The sequence below is a fragment of the Microcaecilia unicolor genome, chromosome 2 (genome assembly GCF_901765095.1).
Source record: "Microcaecilia unicolor chromosome 2, aMicUni1.1, whole genome shotgun sequence".
NCBI lineage: Eukaryota > Metazoa > Chordata > Amphibia > Gymnophiona > Siphonopidae > Microcaecilia > Microcaecilia unicolor.
The window spans coordinates 84,350,703-84,364,917 of record NC_044032.1 but is presented as its reverse complement, the minus strand read 5'-3'; the positions used below and the strand labels follow the sequence as shown (position 1 = coordinate 84,364,917).

The 14,215-nt window shown below is 39.4% G+C and overlaps 1 protein-coding gene across 4 annotated transcripts in view; it reads right to left on the bottom strand.

Moving 5' to 3' along the window:
* Window positions 1–14,215, bottom strand: part of NNT (nicotinamide nucleotide transhydrogenase) — a 244,119-nt gene that overhangs the window by 2,188 nt on the left and 227,716 nt on the right. The window lies entirely within an intron of this gene.

The following is a 14,215-nucleotide window of genomic DNA, read 5'->3' as shown; positions in this document are numbered from 1 at the left end:
GAATGAGGCTAATTTTATAACAGGGTACCTATGTGAAAAGTCCAAAAAGATACCTTTTTTTGTTTGTTCAAATAAGGGCTTTTAAACAAAACAAACCCCCAAGGAAGAAGATAGCTACAAATCCAAATTAGAAAACATTTCCACATCTAGAATTTATAGATATGAAAAGGGACCATCAGTCATGGAGCAACAACACCTATCATAGAGGTAAAATCAATCTATGCTCCTTCAGTGGCAATCAGCCCCAACATCGTATTTTTGAATCAGCTTTTTTTTGTCATTGCATTTGGCACATTTATTTTTGACAGTTTTCACATATAATGAACACGTGCAATGACAAAAAAAAATTCAAAAATATGATGTTGGAACTGATTGGCAATGAAGGAGCTTTGATTGATTTTGCCTATATAATAAGTGAAATTATTCTATGTCTGATGGTCCCTTTCTTTTATATCTATAAACACTCAACAGGTGAACATTTCTTCTTTTATAAGGGCAACACAGACCCATATGCCTTTATAAAATAAGTTCCAACAATGACCCCTCCCCCCTTTCCAAGTGGCATACGAATTTATACCCATTTCACAGAAGTTATAAATATGCTCATGTACTCTATGCGTAATATACAATGTCCACGGAAACACCTATATATTATATATATATATATATATATATATATATATATATGAACCATCTTATCAGCATGTGTACTCACATGCATGTAGCTGGCTAAGCAGTTTTTGTAACAGTTCTTTTTCACACATAAAACATGCATCACACATGGAAAATATTATGTAATACACCCATATGTCCAAAATGCACTATAACATTCATAGTTTTCTGTGAAAGAGATATGAAAAGCATCATGGAGGATCTTTAGTGTGTTCCCCAGCAAAGTACTACAGGGGCCCTTTCACTAAGCCGTGTAAATGTCTACATGCACGCAACGCGTGCCAATTTGGAGTTACCGTCCAGCAACTGCGTGGCTTTTGTGGTAATTTCATTTTTGGCGTGTGTCTGATATTTTCTGCCAAGTGTCCACTATGTGCGTCAAGTGCATAGGTCATTACCGCCAAGTCAATGGCTGGTGGTAAGGTCTCACACCCAAAATGGACGCACGCTAATTTTTATTTTGCCGCAGGTCTATTTTCAGGAAAAATTTTTGAAGGCCTTTTTTTTGCAGGCGTGCTGAAAAATGGGTCTGCGTGTGCTCAAAACACGCACCTACACTACCGCAGACCATTTTCAGCGCACCTTAGTAAAAGGACCCCTCAGTGATCTGGAGCTATCAAGAGCACAGTACTGTTCCATCCCTGGTCACAGGCTGTCACCTTCCTATTCCCTGAGGCTGTAAGCACTCATAACCTTGAGAACTGAAATGAGGCAGGGCTCGTACCCAATGCCTTCTGCTTAATAGTGAAAAGCAATGACTAGTAGATCCTCAACCCTTCTCCTTTAATCTATCCCTGTAATACTGTCCAACAGTCTAACTGAATTCAAATTAACTAAACAAGCTGACAAAAATAAACTTTTATAGGAACTATGAAATTCAAGTCATTCTGCTTCAGCTGTCTGTGTGTACATTCTCAGACATTAGAAACAAGTGAAACACTCTAGGCTGCAATGTGTGGGTGGAGGTGTTTCATGGATTACTGTACTTTGTCCTTTAAAAATACTCTCTTTTTCGCAAACTCCTTTGCAATACTGGTGTGCCACACCAAGTCCCTGTCAAGTCTTTTCAAATTATAAAGCAACACAAGTTTCTTATAGTGAACCTCAGCATGGACACAAACATTCCACAGTAACACAGGGAAAAAGCAAAAGCCCAAATGTACCTATGAACTGATAAGCCTTGGAATAAAGCATACATATTACAAATCACATTGGAATTGGAAAATGGTTTTAAACATGACCTAATGTGATACAGATGTTTCTGCTCTTTGTAAGAAAAGTTGCAATCAGAAATATTTCTCAGATTACAATCTATTTATTTCCAATGTCATTTTTTCAGTTAAACAATCCAGTTCAGGAATGATCTATAAGAAATCACTATAATAAGCAAAGGCTGGGTGTCAGGCTGAGAGACAGCAAGCTATCATGCTGCTACTAATTGGGTTTCTGCCAGGAACTTGTGACCTGGATTGGCCGCTGCTGAAAGCAGGATACTGGGTTATATGGACTGTTGGTCTGACCAGTATGGCTATTCTTATGTTCTTAACCTCTTGAAGAGCGCTAAACTTACTCAAGATAATGCTCTTCAGACAGCATTTTAATTGGTGTGGGTATCAGATGAATCAAGCTAATTTTAATGTATTTGGGGCTGAAGGAAGGACAAATGACTGCCATCCTGGTTAAAAAGTGAGGTGAAAGAGGCTATTATAACAAAAAAAACATTTGTCAGAAAATGGAAGAAAGAGCTAACTGAAGATAACAGGAAACAGCATAAGGAATGTCAAGTCAATTGAAAGCACTGGTAAGGAGGGCAAAGAGAGATTCTGAAAAGAAGCCTGCCTTAGAGATAAAACACAAAAGCTTTTTAAGGCATTATTCAAAGCAACAAGTCAATAAGAGTATCAGTTGGAACATTAGATGATTAAGGGGTAAAAAGGACACTCAGAGAGAGCAAGGCCATAGCAGAAAGGCTAAATAGGTTTTATTATTATTAGCATTTGTACAGCGCTACCAGACACACGCAGCACAGAACACCTGATACAAAGAGACAGTCCCTGCTCAAAAGAGCTTACAATCTAAATAATACAGACAGACAAGACAGTTACGGGTGAGGGAAGTAATGGGTGAGAAGGTTTTATAGGTTTATTACTTATATCCAAGCCTTTACCCAAGGCGGGATACAATAAAATACACACAATTAGAATACAAAGAAACAATGCACACACTAAATACAAACACACAAGATACACTCCAAAATGCAGTCCAATTAAGGCAAACAACATGAAGTTAAGCCCTATACAAGTGTAGTCCAATATGCCACCTTAAACAAATGACTTTTTAAAGCTGCCTTAAATGTCGAAGTGTCTTTCAAAAGCCTTATAGTCATTGGTAACTGATTCCACTATTCGTGCAACAATCGAGACAGTTCTATGCCGAGTTTCTTCAAAGGAGGAAAGAGCGCAAACAGGAACAGTAAGCAGATGGGCATTCTCAGATCGCAAAGAATGAGATGGGTGATAAATCTGTACCAACAGTTTCAGATAATGTAAGGAGGAATGATACAGTGTTTGATGAACTAACAATTTATATTGGAAGCCAATGCAACTTTATAAGATGAGGATTTATATGTTCAAACTGAGGGACATTCAACAAGAGCTGGACCACAGAGCTCTGAACAATCTGTAATGATGAATATAGGCCTCAGACGGCCCAAATACACAATACGCAATTTACCATAGCCTACACTATCATCCCCAAATCATCCATCGAAAATACAGACAATTTATTCAGCATTTGGGCTTAAGGTAGGAATTCCTAACTGCTGCACAAATTTGAGATTGAAACATCAACAAAGAGTCTAGAATAACCCCCAGAATGTGCACCTGAAGGGAAGCTACCACCACATCTCCAGAGAGTACAATCTGTGATGGAATGTCTAAATTAACATCGCGACTCACCAAAAGAATCTGTCTTTGAGATATTTAAAATAAACTTATTATTCCTCATTCAATCAGGGATTGCATTGAATAATGTCTGCAAATGCCCAACAAACGTAAGAAAAGAAAAATCCAAAGAAAAGAAAAACTGAGTATCATCTGCATATAAACAAAATTCAACTCCAAGAGCTTGTAACAACTGACAAAGTAGTCACAAGTACAAATTAAATAGGACAGCTTACAGTCTTCAATGACTTAGAAGCAGAAAGCTGAGTTCCAACATGGACCTCTTACCTTCAGCCTTTTAGGAACAACTTAAACCACTGCATGACGGTCCGAGCAATCCCAAAAAACTCAACTGATTTACCAAAATAGAGTAGTGGACCATGTTAAATGCTGTAGTGAGGTCCAACAATACTAGAAAAAAAACCTATTTTCTTGGTCAAGCCTCAACACATCAATCATAGACAATAAAAGAGACTCCATATTATGAGCCTCACAAAACCAATATTGAAATGATCTAAAGCCCCTGTCTCATCCAAATAGTCCTCAAACTGATCTAAAACTGCACACTTGACCAACTTAGCTTACACAGGCAAAGAAGAGACTGGCAAAAACTTGCACAAACATTTGGATCTAAACTTGGACCCTTCATCAAGGGGTGAATCACCGCAAGAATTAGGGCATCCACGCGTTCAAAATAGCTGTAAGAGGTGGTACCACAATATCATCAATAAGGGCCAGAAGCTTTGGTGAACAACCACCCGCAGAAGAATCAGTAGGCCAAAGGGACTTCAAAACTGACTAGACCAGTGGTTCCCAAGCCTGGTCCTGGAGGCATCCCAGCTAGTCAGGTTTTCAGTATATCTATAATGAACATTCACAAGAGAGATTTGCATGCAGTGGAGGCAGTACATGCAAATCTCTCTCATGAATATTCATTGTTGGTATCCTAAAAAACCTGACTGGCTGGGGTGTCTCCAGGACCAGGTTTGGGAACCACTGGAATAGACTCTTTCCTACTCAACTGACTGAAAACTTGTGCATACTGGCTGACAAACCAATATCTAAACCATAACAGAAGATGTAGGCTAAAATGCAACAACTAGGTAATAAAATCAACTGGTGATAAGGAAGCAACTAATTCAAGTGGTTTTTGCCAGAAATGGTATTTAATGGTGATGAGTTGGAGGAACTAAAACAAATTTATGTAAACTTGGAAAATGTAATAAGGCAAACTGACAAACTACAGAGTACAAATTACATGGACCAAACAGTTATATTCCTCAGAATGCTGTAGATTTATTATTAGTGATTTTTAACTTACCTTTAAAATCAAGTGTGGTACTTGAAGATTGAAGGGTGACCAATATAACATAAATTTTAAAAAAGGGTTTCAGAGGTGACTGGTGAACTAGACATCAGTACCGAGCAAAATGTTAGACTATTATAAAAAACAAAATTAATGAATACATACATGAGCATGGATTACTGGGACCAAGCCAACACAGATTTAGACAAGGGAAATCTTGCATGAATCTGCCACATTTTTCAAAGGGGTTAATAAACGTGTGGATAAAGGTAGGCCAGTTCATACATAAAAGAAATGGAATGACTCCCCTATGAGAAAAGACTAAAAAGGCTAGACTTCTTTAGCTTAGGTAAGAGATGGCTGAGGGGAGATATGATAGAAGTCTATAAAATCATGAGTGGAGTGGAACGGGAAGAGATGAATCGCTGGTTACGCTTTTGAAAATTTAAGGACCAGGGGAGCACACAATAAAGTTACTAAGGAGTACATTTAGAACAAATTGGGAGAGAATATTTCATCACTCAGTGTGTAATTACGCTCTGGAATTAATTACAAGTGAATGATGTAAACAGTATAGCAGGGTTTTAAAAAAGTTTGGACAAGTTTCTTAAAGAAAAAAAAGTCTACAAACTGTTACATTGGATTTAGGAAAATCCACTTCTTATTCCTGCGATAAGCAGTATGAAATCTATATTACTTTTTTTTGGAATCACCAGGTACTTGTGACCTGGATTGGCAACTGTTGTAAAAAAGGATGCTGGCCATGATGGATCTTTGGTCTGTCCCAGTACGGCAATGTTTATATATTTTTAATGTTATGCATCTAAGAGGCATGATGTCAATGCACCTCAACTTTTACCCCAAGATCAACATCATGGACCTGCAACACTGAAGGAGGATTAACCCTCCCTCTTCATCAGCTGGGATTCAATGGATGTCTGATCCAGATAGCCTCTATCCTGCTCAATGTTAAAGGTGGTTAATGCAATCCCTAGCATCTGATACAATAGACACTAATTCCTCCTTTGTCAACATTGATGGACCAGACTTGGAAGCAAAAAAAAAAAAAAAAAAAAAAGGTTCTTGTTCATTGCCATGATCTCTCTGACATCTGTGAACACAAATTACACTGAAAGGGTTCATGGTTGGGCCTCAGGCACTGGAAACAATAGTTATAGGTATCAGTGATAGTATGGTTTTGCCACACCAAGTGCATTATTTAAAGCTGCAGAGACATTTTTCCATGACAGGATGCCGGCTGCAGCAAAATCATATGACTCAGTGGTGAAAATGTTGCCCAAGGCTTGCAAAACAGGCCTAACGAGCTAACAGAATAAAAGACAAAAAACTTTAAAGGAAGACAAAAACCTACCCAAGGAAATACAAAGGAAATGTGAACCTGCATGACACAAAAGCAAACAACAAAATTCAAAATAATTAAGGTTGCTTTGGACAAGGAGCCCCAGTGACATGTCTAAACAGCTCTGGGGGGAAATGAAGACTGAGGTGTTACCCGTACAACAGCAGCTGGACAGAAATAACAGATGCATGGTAGGCTTCTCAAAAGCATCTACAAAAGAAGCTTTTTCCTGCACCAGGCTCCATCAGGTGATGTTATCCATCTGTAAGGACCCAATATCCTTCTTGCCCTCTGAAAGGTTGACTAACTAGCTAATTCAGTCTGTACAGCTATTTCTGTCCACATTTCCAAGGATATATCCCAGTTGAAGGCCATACAAAGCAAGCATCTGTAGGTTATCACTCTTTATAAAAATCAGTTTTACCTATTCTTCATTGTTCTCCATCAACCTGGTTAGTAAAGTGTGAAAGATAACCTTTTTCAGTTCACATCCTATACTCATCCTCTCCCATGTACAACCACACCGTCCCACAATCTAAACAGCCTCTAATACCATCTGTCTTCTTAGATCCATATGGCATTTATTGTAAACCGTTTAGCACTCTTTGTTAGTATTAGGAAGTATATCAATTTTTAAGCAAAGACATCCAAGTGGAGCTCTATCACCCCTAACCTGCCATGCTAACTTGGTCACCATGAGGAACACGTTTGCCAAGCAGACCTGGCCACTCGAGTACCTATTTTTCCACTAGGACATCTAGTATTTACTTTACTTGCAGTCTCCTAGATTAATTCCATTATCACAGCCTCTCGGATTATGCCCATGTTTCCATTTAGGACTTCTAGTTTTAGTTATTATTGTACTAGCTGCCTGCCACCAGGCAGATTCACTTTTAGAGCCCCCACTGTTTTTTTGTGGTCTATATAGGTTTGTGAAAAGACACAGGAAGAGGGCCTGGGTGTTAAAATAAGTACTAGCTGCCTGCCACCAGGCAGATTCACTTTTAGAGCCCCCATTTTTTTTTTGTGGTCTATATAGGCTTGTGAAAAGACACAGGAAGAGGGCCTGGGTGTTAAAATAAGTATGAATCTTATAGGAACCAAAGAGGAAGATGACAATAAACTACCAGAGAAAGTGATGAAGGCCAACACTGAAATAAAATGTAAACATATTTAAGAATGAAAGAGAGGACAGCAGCAGAAATGGTTAAGGTGCCAGATAAGAGAGCCAGGGGTAGCTGGTGTTGATTTTAGTATGAGAATTTATATATTCACCTAATATGGTAGAAATCCGAAAGAAAGATAACTGGGCAGACTAGTTGAGCCAAATGGACTTTACCTACAGTCATTTACAATGTTACTATAAAATATCTGCATTAAAAACCAAAGCAACAAAAAAGGGATATTTAACAAGATGTGTGCACCACTACCACTGGTACGTAAGAAAACATTTGTATAGCAGCTGGTCTAAACATGCAGCAAATTTAAGACAGAGAAGATAACTGAAACCTGTATATGGTGTCCATGTCTTTATCTCATTCTCTGCTTTGCTGCCCTTTCATTCTTTCTTTATCTTGGAATACTTGTTGCATCGTTTTGATTTCCTCTCATCTCTCATTTCCTTTCCTCAATATCCTCCCCCATTTTTCTCTCCCTCGCTGCAACTACTGCTTTCTGTCTATTCCTGATCTCTAACATTTTCTGCCCCTTTTTCTCTTTCACCAGGAAACCTTTTCCTCTGTATCTTTGCAGCTAGTGGGACAGACTTTAGTGGGTTGCTGAAAGCTCTGTTGACCTGCATCCTTCAATGTCCTACTGAAAATAGAACAGTTTTCCATCTTACCTGCAGCTTTATCAAACAGATATCAAAATGTCTACCACTTGCCTCTGTTTAGTAGCCCCTATGTCCCACCACTGCTAGGCAGCAACCCTGTTGCTGGGTAGACCACTACTGCTGACCAGTGGTCTTAACATAAAAATAGCCATATTGGGTCAGACCAATGGTCCATCTAGCCCAGTATCCGACTTCCAGCAGTGGTCAATCTAGGTCCCCAGTACCTGGCAGAAACCCAATTAGTAGCAACATTCCATGCTACCAATCCCAGGGCAAGCAGTGGCTTCACCCATGTCCATCTCAATAACAGACTATGGACTTTTCCTCCAGGAACTTGAACAAACCTTTTTTTAAACCTAGATATGCTAACTACTGTTACCACATCTTCCTGCAATGAGTTCCAGAGGTTAACTATTGTTTGAGTGAAAAGATATTTCCTTCTATTTGTTTTAAAAGTATCTCCATGTAATTTCATTGAATGTCCCCTGGTCTTTGTACTTCTTGAAAGAGTGAAAAATCGATTCATAGCCCCCATTAGCTGTATTTTCCAAACTGAAGAGCCCTAACCTCTTTAGCTTTTTCTCATACGAAAGGAGTTCCATCCTTTATTATTTTGGCCGCTCTTCTTTGAAACTTTTCTAATTCCACTATATCTTTTTTGAGATACAGTGACCAGAACTGAACGCAATACTCAAAGTGAGGTCGCACCATGGAGAGATACAGAGCCACTATAATATTCTTATATTCTTTTCACTCAAACAATAGTTCAATATTCTTGGTCTTATTTACCATCCTTTTCCTAATAATCCTTAGCATCCTGTTTGCTTTTTTGACCACTGATTTCAGTGTATTGTCTACAGTGACACCTAGATCTTTCTCTTAACATAGTAACATAACATAGTAGATGACGGCAGAAAAAGACCTGCACGGTCCATCCAGTCTGCCCAACAAGATAAACTCAAATGTGTATACCTTACCTTGATTTATACCAGTCTTTTTCAGGGCACAGACTGTATAAGTCTGCCCACTACTATCCCCTCCTCCCAACCACCAGCCCCGCCTCCCACCACCGGCTCTGGCACAGACCGTATAAGTCTGCCCACCACTATTCCCCGCCTCCCAACCACCAGTCCCGCCTCCCACCACCGGCTCTGGCACAGACCGTATAAGTCTGCCCACCACTATCCTCGCCTCCCAACCACCAACCCCTCTTCCCCCCACCGGCTCCGCCACACAATTTCGGCTAAGCTCCTGAGGATCCATTCCTTTTGCACAGGATTCCTTTATGTATATCCCACGCATGTTTGAAATCCTTAGCATCCTGTTTGCTTTTTTGACCACTGATTTCAGTGTATTGTCTACAGTGACAATTAGATCTTTCTCTTAACTGGTGACTCCTAAGGTGGACCCTAGCTTACGTCCCCAGGTAACTATGATTTGGGTTATTCTTCCCAATGTGCATCACTTTGCATTTGTCCACATTAAATTTCATCTGCCATTTGGATGCCCAGTCTTCCAGTTTCCTAAGGAATTCCTGCAATTTTTCACAATCCGCATATGTTTTGACAACGTTGAATAATTTTGTGTCATCTGCAAATTTAGAGCGTCTTTTACTAAAGCAGGCTCACGTTTTAAGTGCGCGCTAAAATTATGGGCGCACTAAATGTTAGAGACGCCCATAGGAATACATTGACGTCTCTAATGTTTAGCACGCCTACAATTGTAGCGCGCACCAAAAAAAAATGAGTGTGCCTTAGTAAAAGACTCCCTTAATCACCTCACTTGTCATTCCGATTTCCAGATCAATAAGTTAAATAGCCCCAGTCCCAGTACAGATTCCTGTGGCAATCCACTATTCACCCAACTCCGTTGACAGAAATGGCCCTCTGTTTTCTGTCCAATAACCAATTCCTAATACACACCAGAATATTATTATTATTATTTGCTACATTTGTATCCCACATTTTCCCACCTATTTGCAGGCTCAATGTGGCTTACAGAGTACCGTAATGGCGTTCGCCAGTTCTGGTATGAATAAATACAAGGTATTATTGCGTTAGAATAGGGTTCATATATGGTTGATATAATGGGGAACTTAGGGAGGAAGGGGGAAATTGGGTGTGTCCAATACAATCTTTAGTATTGTTGTGTTGCAGGTAGTCAGTCTTTTATGTTGGATCGGTGGGATATGCCTTCCCGAACAGGTTTGTTTTTAGTTCTTTCCGGAACTTGAGGTGGTCGTACGTTGTTTTTACTATTTTTGGCAGAGCGTTCTATAGCTGTGCGCATAAACAGGAAAAGCTGGATGCACATCATGAACTCCTGGGCAGATGCATTTCGATTGAAACTAAACGCAGAAAAATCTCAATGCCTGATACTCACCTCCCAGTACAACACAAATGAATTTACCGCTATAAACACACCAAAACAAAACCTTCCAATCTCAGAAACTCTAAAAATCCTTGGAGTCACTATTGACCGCCACTTAACACTTGAAACTCATGCAAACAACACAACTAAAAAAATGTTCTACTGCATGTGGAAACTGAAAAGAATAAGACCATTCTTCCCAAGATCCGTCTTTCGCAGCCTAGTGCAATCCCTCGTACTCAGCCATCTGGATTACTGCAACTCACTATACGCAGGTTGTAAAGAGCAAACATTGAGGAAACTTCAAACAGCCCAGAACACAGCAGCCAGACTCATCTTCAGAAAACCAAAATACGAAAGTGCCAAACCCTTACGAGAGAAACTACACTGGCTCCCACTCAAGGAACGCATTACTTTTAAAGTATGCACATTAGTCCACAAAATCATTCACGGTGAAGCCCCAGCTTACATGTCTGACTTAATAGACCTACCACCCAGAAACGCTAAAAGATCATCCCGAACTTTCCTCAACCTTCACTTCCCTAATTGCAAAGGCATAAAATACAAAACGCTGCACGCATCAACCTTTTCTTATATGAGCACGCAATTCTGGAATACACTACCACGCAACCTGAAAACGATCTACGAACTAACCAACTTCCGCAAATCATTGAAAACTCATCTCTTTGATAAGATTTACTGCAAGGATGAAAACACATGAAGTCCACACATACTGTTAGTAATGCAACAATACACTCCCTTCTGAATTTCCCATCCCCCGTAATTTCACTACATTTATACCTCTAATCACAGAAAAATGTTATACCGAATGTTCTACTATTGTTTAGCTGCCCTATCAGTTTCCCGTTATTTCTTTCCATTGTTCCATTGTTCTATTGCCTTAACGATACTTTGACTTTGTTTTCACATAACTCCTCACAATGTAATCCATAACCAAGTTGTAACAAACTGTATTTCCACCATTCACAATGTATTGTAAGCCACACTGAACCCGCAAATAGATGGGAAAATGTGGGATACAAATGCAATAAATAAATAAATAAATAATGTTGATTTGTATTTGAAGCCTTTGCTGTGTGTTTCTGGTTGGTAGGTCTATGAGGTCTGCCATGTAGACCGGGGCATTGCCGTAGATAATTTTATGAACCAGGGTGCAGATTTTGAAAGTAATACGTTCTTTGATTGGGAACCAATGCAGTTTTTCTCGGAGGGGTTTAGCACTTGCAAAACCCGTTTTTCCAAATATAAGCCTGGCTGCTGTATTTTGAGCCGTCTGAAGTTTCTTTATAATTTGTTCTTTGCAACCCGCATACATTCCATTGCAGTAGTCTGCATGGCTTAGCACCATTGATTGTATCAAATTTCAGAATGTTTCCCTCGGGAAGAATGGTTTCACACATTTGAGTTTCCACATTGAGTGGAACATTTTCTTTATGGTAGATTTTGTTTGATTCTCTACCGAGAGGTTCCGGTCGATTGTTACTCCGAGAATTTTCAGGATGTCTGCGATAGGAAGGGTATAACCTGGGGTGTTTATGTTTGTGGGTTTATATGTGTTGTATTGGGATGAGATGATGAGGCAATGTGTTTTTTCTGTGTTGAGTTTTAATTGGAATGCGTTTGCCCATGAGTCCATGATGTTTAAACTGAGCTTGATTTCATTGGTGATTTCTGCCAGATCGTGACGTCATCAGCATATATAAATGGGTTAAGGCCTTGAATGGATAGGGACTTCGGCTAGTGGGGTCATCATGAGGTTGAAGAGGATCGGCGATAGTGGTGATCCTTGCGGCACTCTGCAGTCTGGTTTCCATGGTGATGATATGTTTTTGTTGGTTTTCACTTGATATGTTCTTGTAGTTAGGAAACCCTTGATCCATCTGAGTGTGTTTCCGCTGATTCTGAAGTAGTCTAGGAGTCTTAGTAATATATTATGATTGACCATGTCGAATGCACAGGACATGTCAAATTGTAGGAGAAGTATGCTTTTACCTTTTGCTATTTCCTGCTTGAATTTAGTTAGGAGAGTAATACTGTTTCGGTGCTGTGAAGGGGAAGAATCCTGATTGTGAATCATGTAGTATTGTGAATTTGTCTATGTAATCGTTAAGTTGTTTGGTTACCAGGCCTTCCATTAGTTTGACTATTAGTGATATAGATGCTACTGGATGGTAGTTGGTGATGTCATTTGGGGGGGGGGGGGGGTTGTGTCTTTTGGTATTGCCTCCTATCCCATTATTTTTTAATTTTATCAGGAGTATCTCATGAGGAACTTTGTCAAAAAGTTTGAATTAGTATTCTTGGATATGTAATTTCTTTTTTTTCTGATTTCATTTGTTCACTTTATAGGTGTTTACTTATGATATCTTGTAAGATGATGAACAAAAAAAATAATGAAAGGTTACACTGGAAATGCTATATTGATGATATATTTTTGATTTGGACATGCACAAGCCATGAATTTCAAGCTTTTTTGGAGTGGCTGAAATCTTACAATCAACATTTACAGTCCACAGCTACTATGGATTATTATCAGCTTCCTCTGTTTGGATATTCTGGTATGCTTAGAGGGGGCCTATTTTGTTACTACCATCTATAGAAAAAACACTGATCGTAATAATTTGTTGCAGTATTTTGAGCTTCCACCCAAAATTTCTTAGAGAGAACCTACCAGTTGGACAGTTCTTGAATCTGTGTATAGACATTGAGGACTTTAAACCAAAAGCAAAGGAGATGTCAGATCAGTTTAGAAAGTGATCTAAGATAGTGAAAAGGGCTTATAAACAAGCCTTACATGCACAGCGAGAACTTCTGTGCAAGCCAACAATTAAAGTTGCATGTACATCTTTGGTTTGTGTTCTTCCTTATTCAGATTCAGATCTTAAAATCAAGCATATTATCAAAGATTATTGTCATGTCTTGGAACAATATGAAGAGTTCTGGGAACTTCCTAGTTTTGCTTTTTCACGGGGGAAAAATTTAAAAGATTGTCTTAAGACGTCCATGTTTGTAGGTCAGTCTTTACCTCGGTCCCTTGATGAGAGAACAGGTGAGATGTATGCACTGTTCTGTTTGTGTGTACCTTTATATAGCCTAAGCCATATGGATGACCAGCGAAACTGTACTAAATAGTTGTGTAGAGCAGATCAGGCACACAGTCAGCCACCAAAACCACAGAACACAGTCTACTGATGCAGCCAAGTGCCATAAGCTGATGCATCAAGAGGTGTTATACGTGTAGTCACAGTAGTTGGAGATAGATGTAGCTATCAAAACTGGAAACATCTAGGCAACTGCTGTAGCAGGAGTTACAGAAGTGAGTGCATAGTTGCAGACGATGGTGTCATACAATCAGCTGCGGAGGCTGTAACTATATAGGTAGTTGCAGTAGCTGGTACATTCTAGCATCCAAGTGGTAGAGGTAGCTGTGGTAACTAGCATCATACAGGTGGCCGCTGCATCTGAATCCACACATGTGCATGTTGTAGCTGAAGCCATATCTACAGATACTGCATGTAATATAGCCACTATAGCGAGTGGATGCTGCATCTGATACCCTACTTATAGGTACCACAGCTGAGGTCATGTAGTCAGCTGATGAAATAAACATAAAAAACTTTGAAATCATACATGTAATCATCACAAACATAGAAGCACAAAACAGACATCAAATTCAGTGGCCAAACCAGTTCATAAATATTCAGTTACAA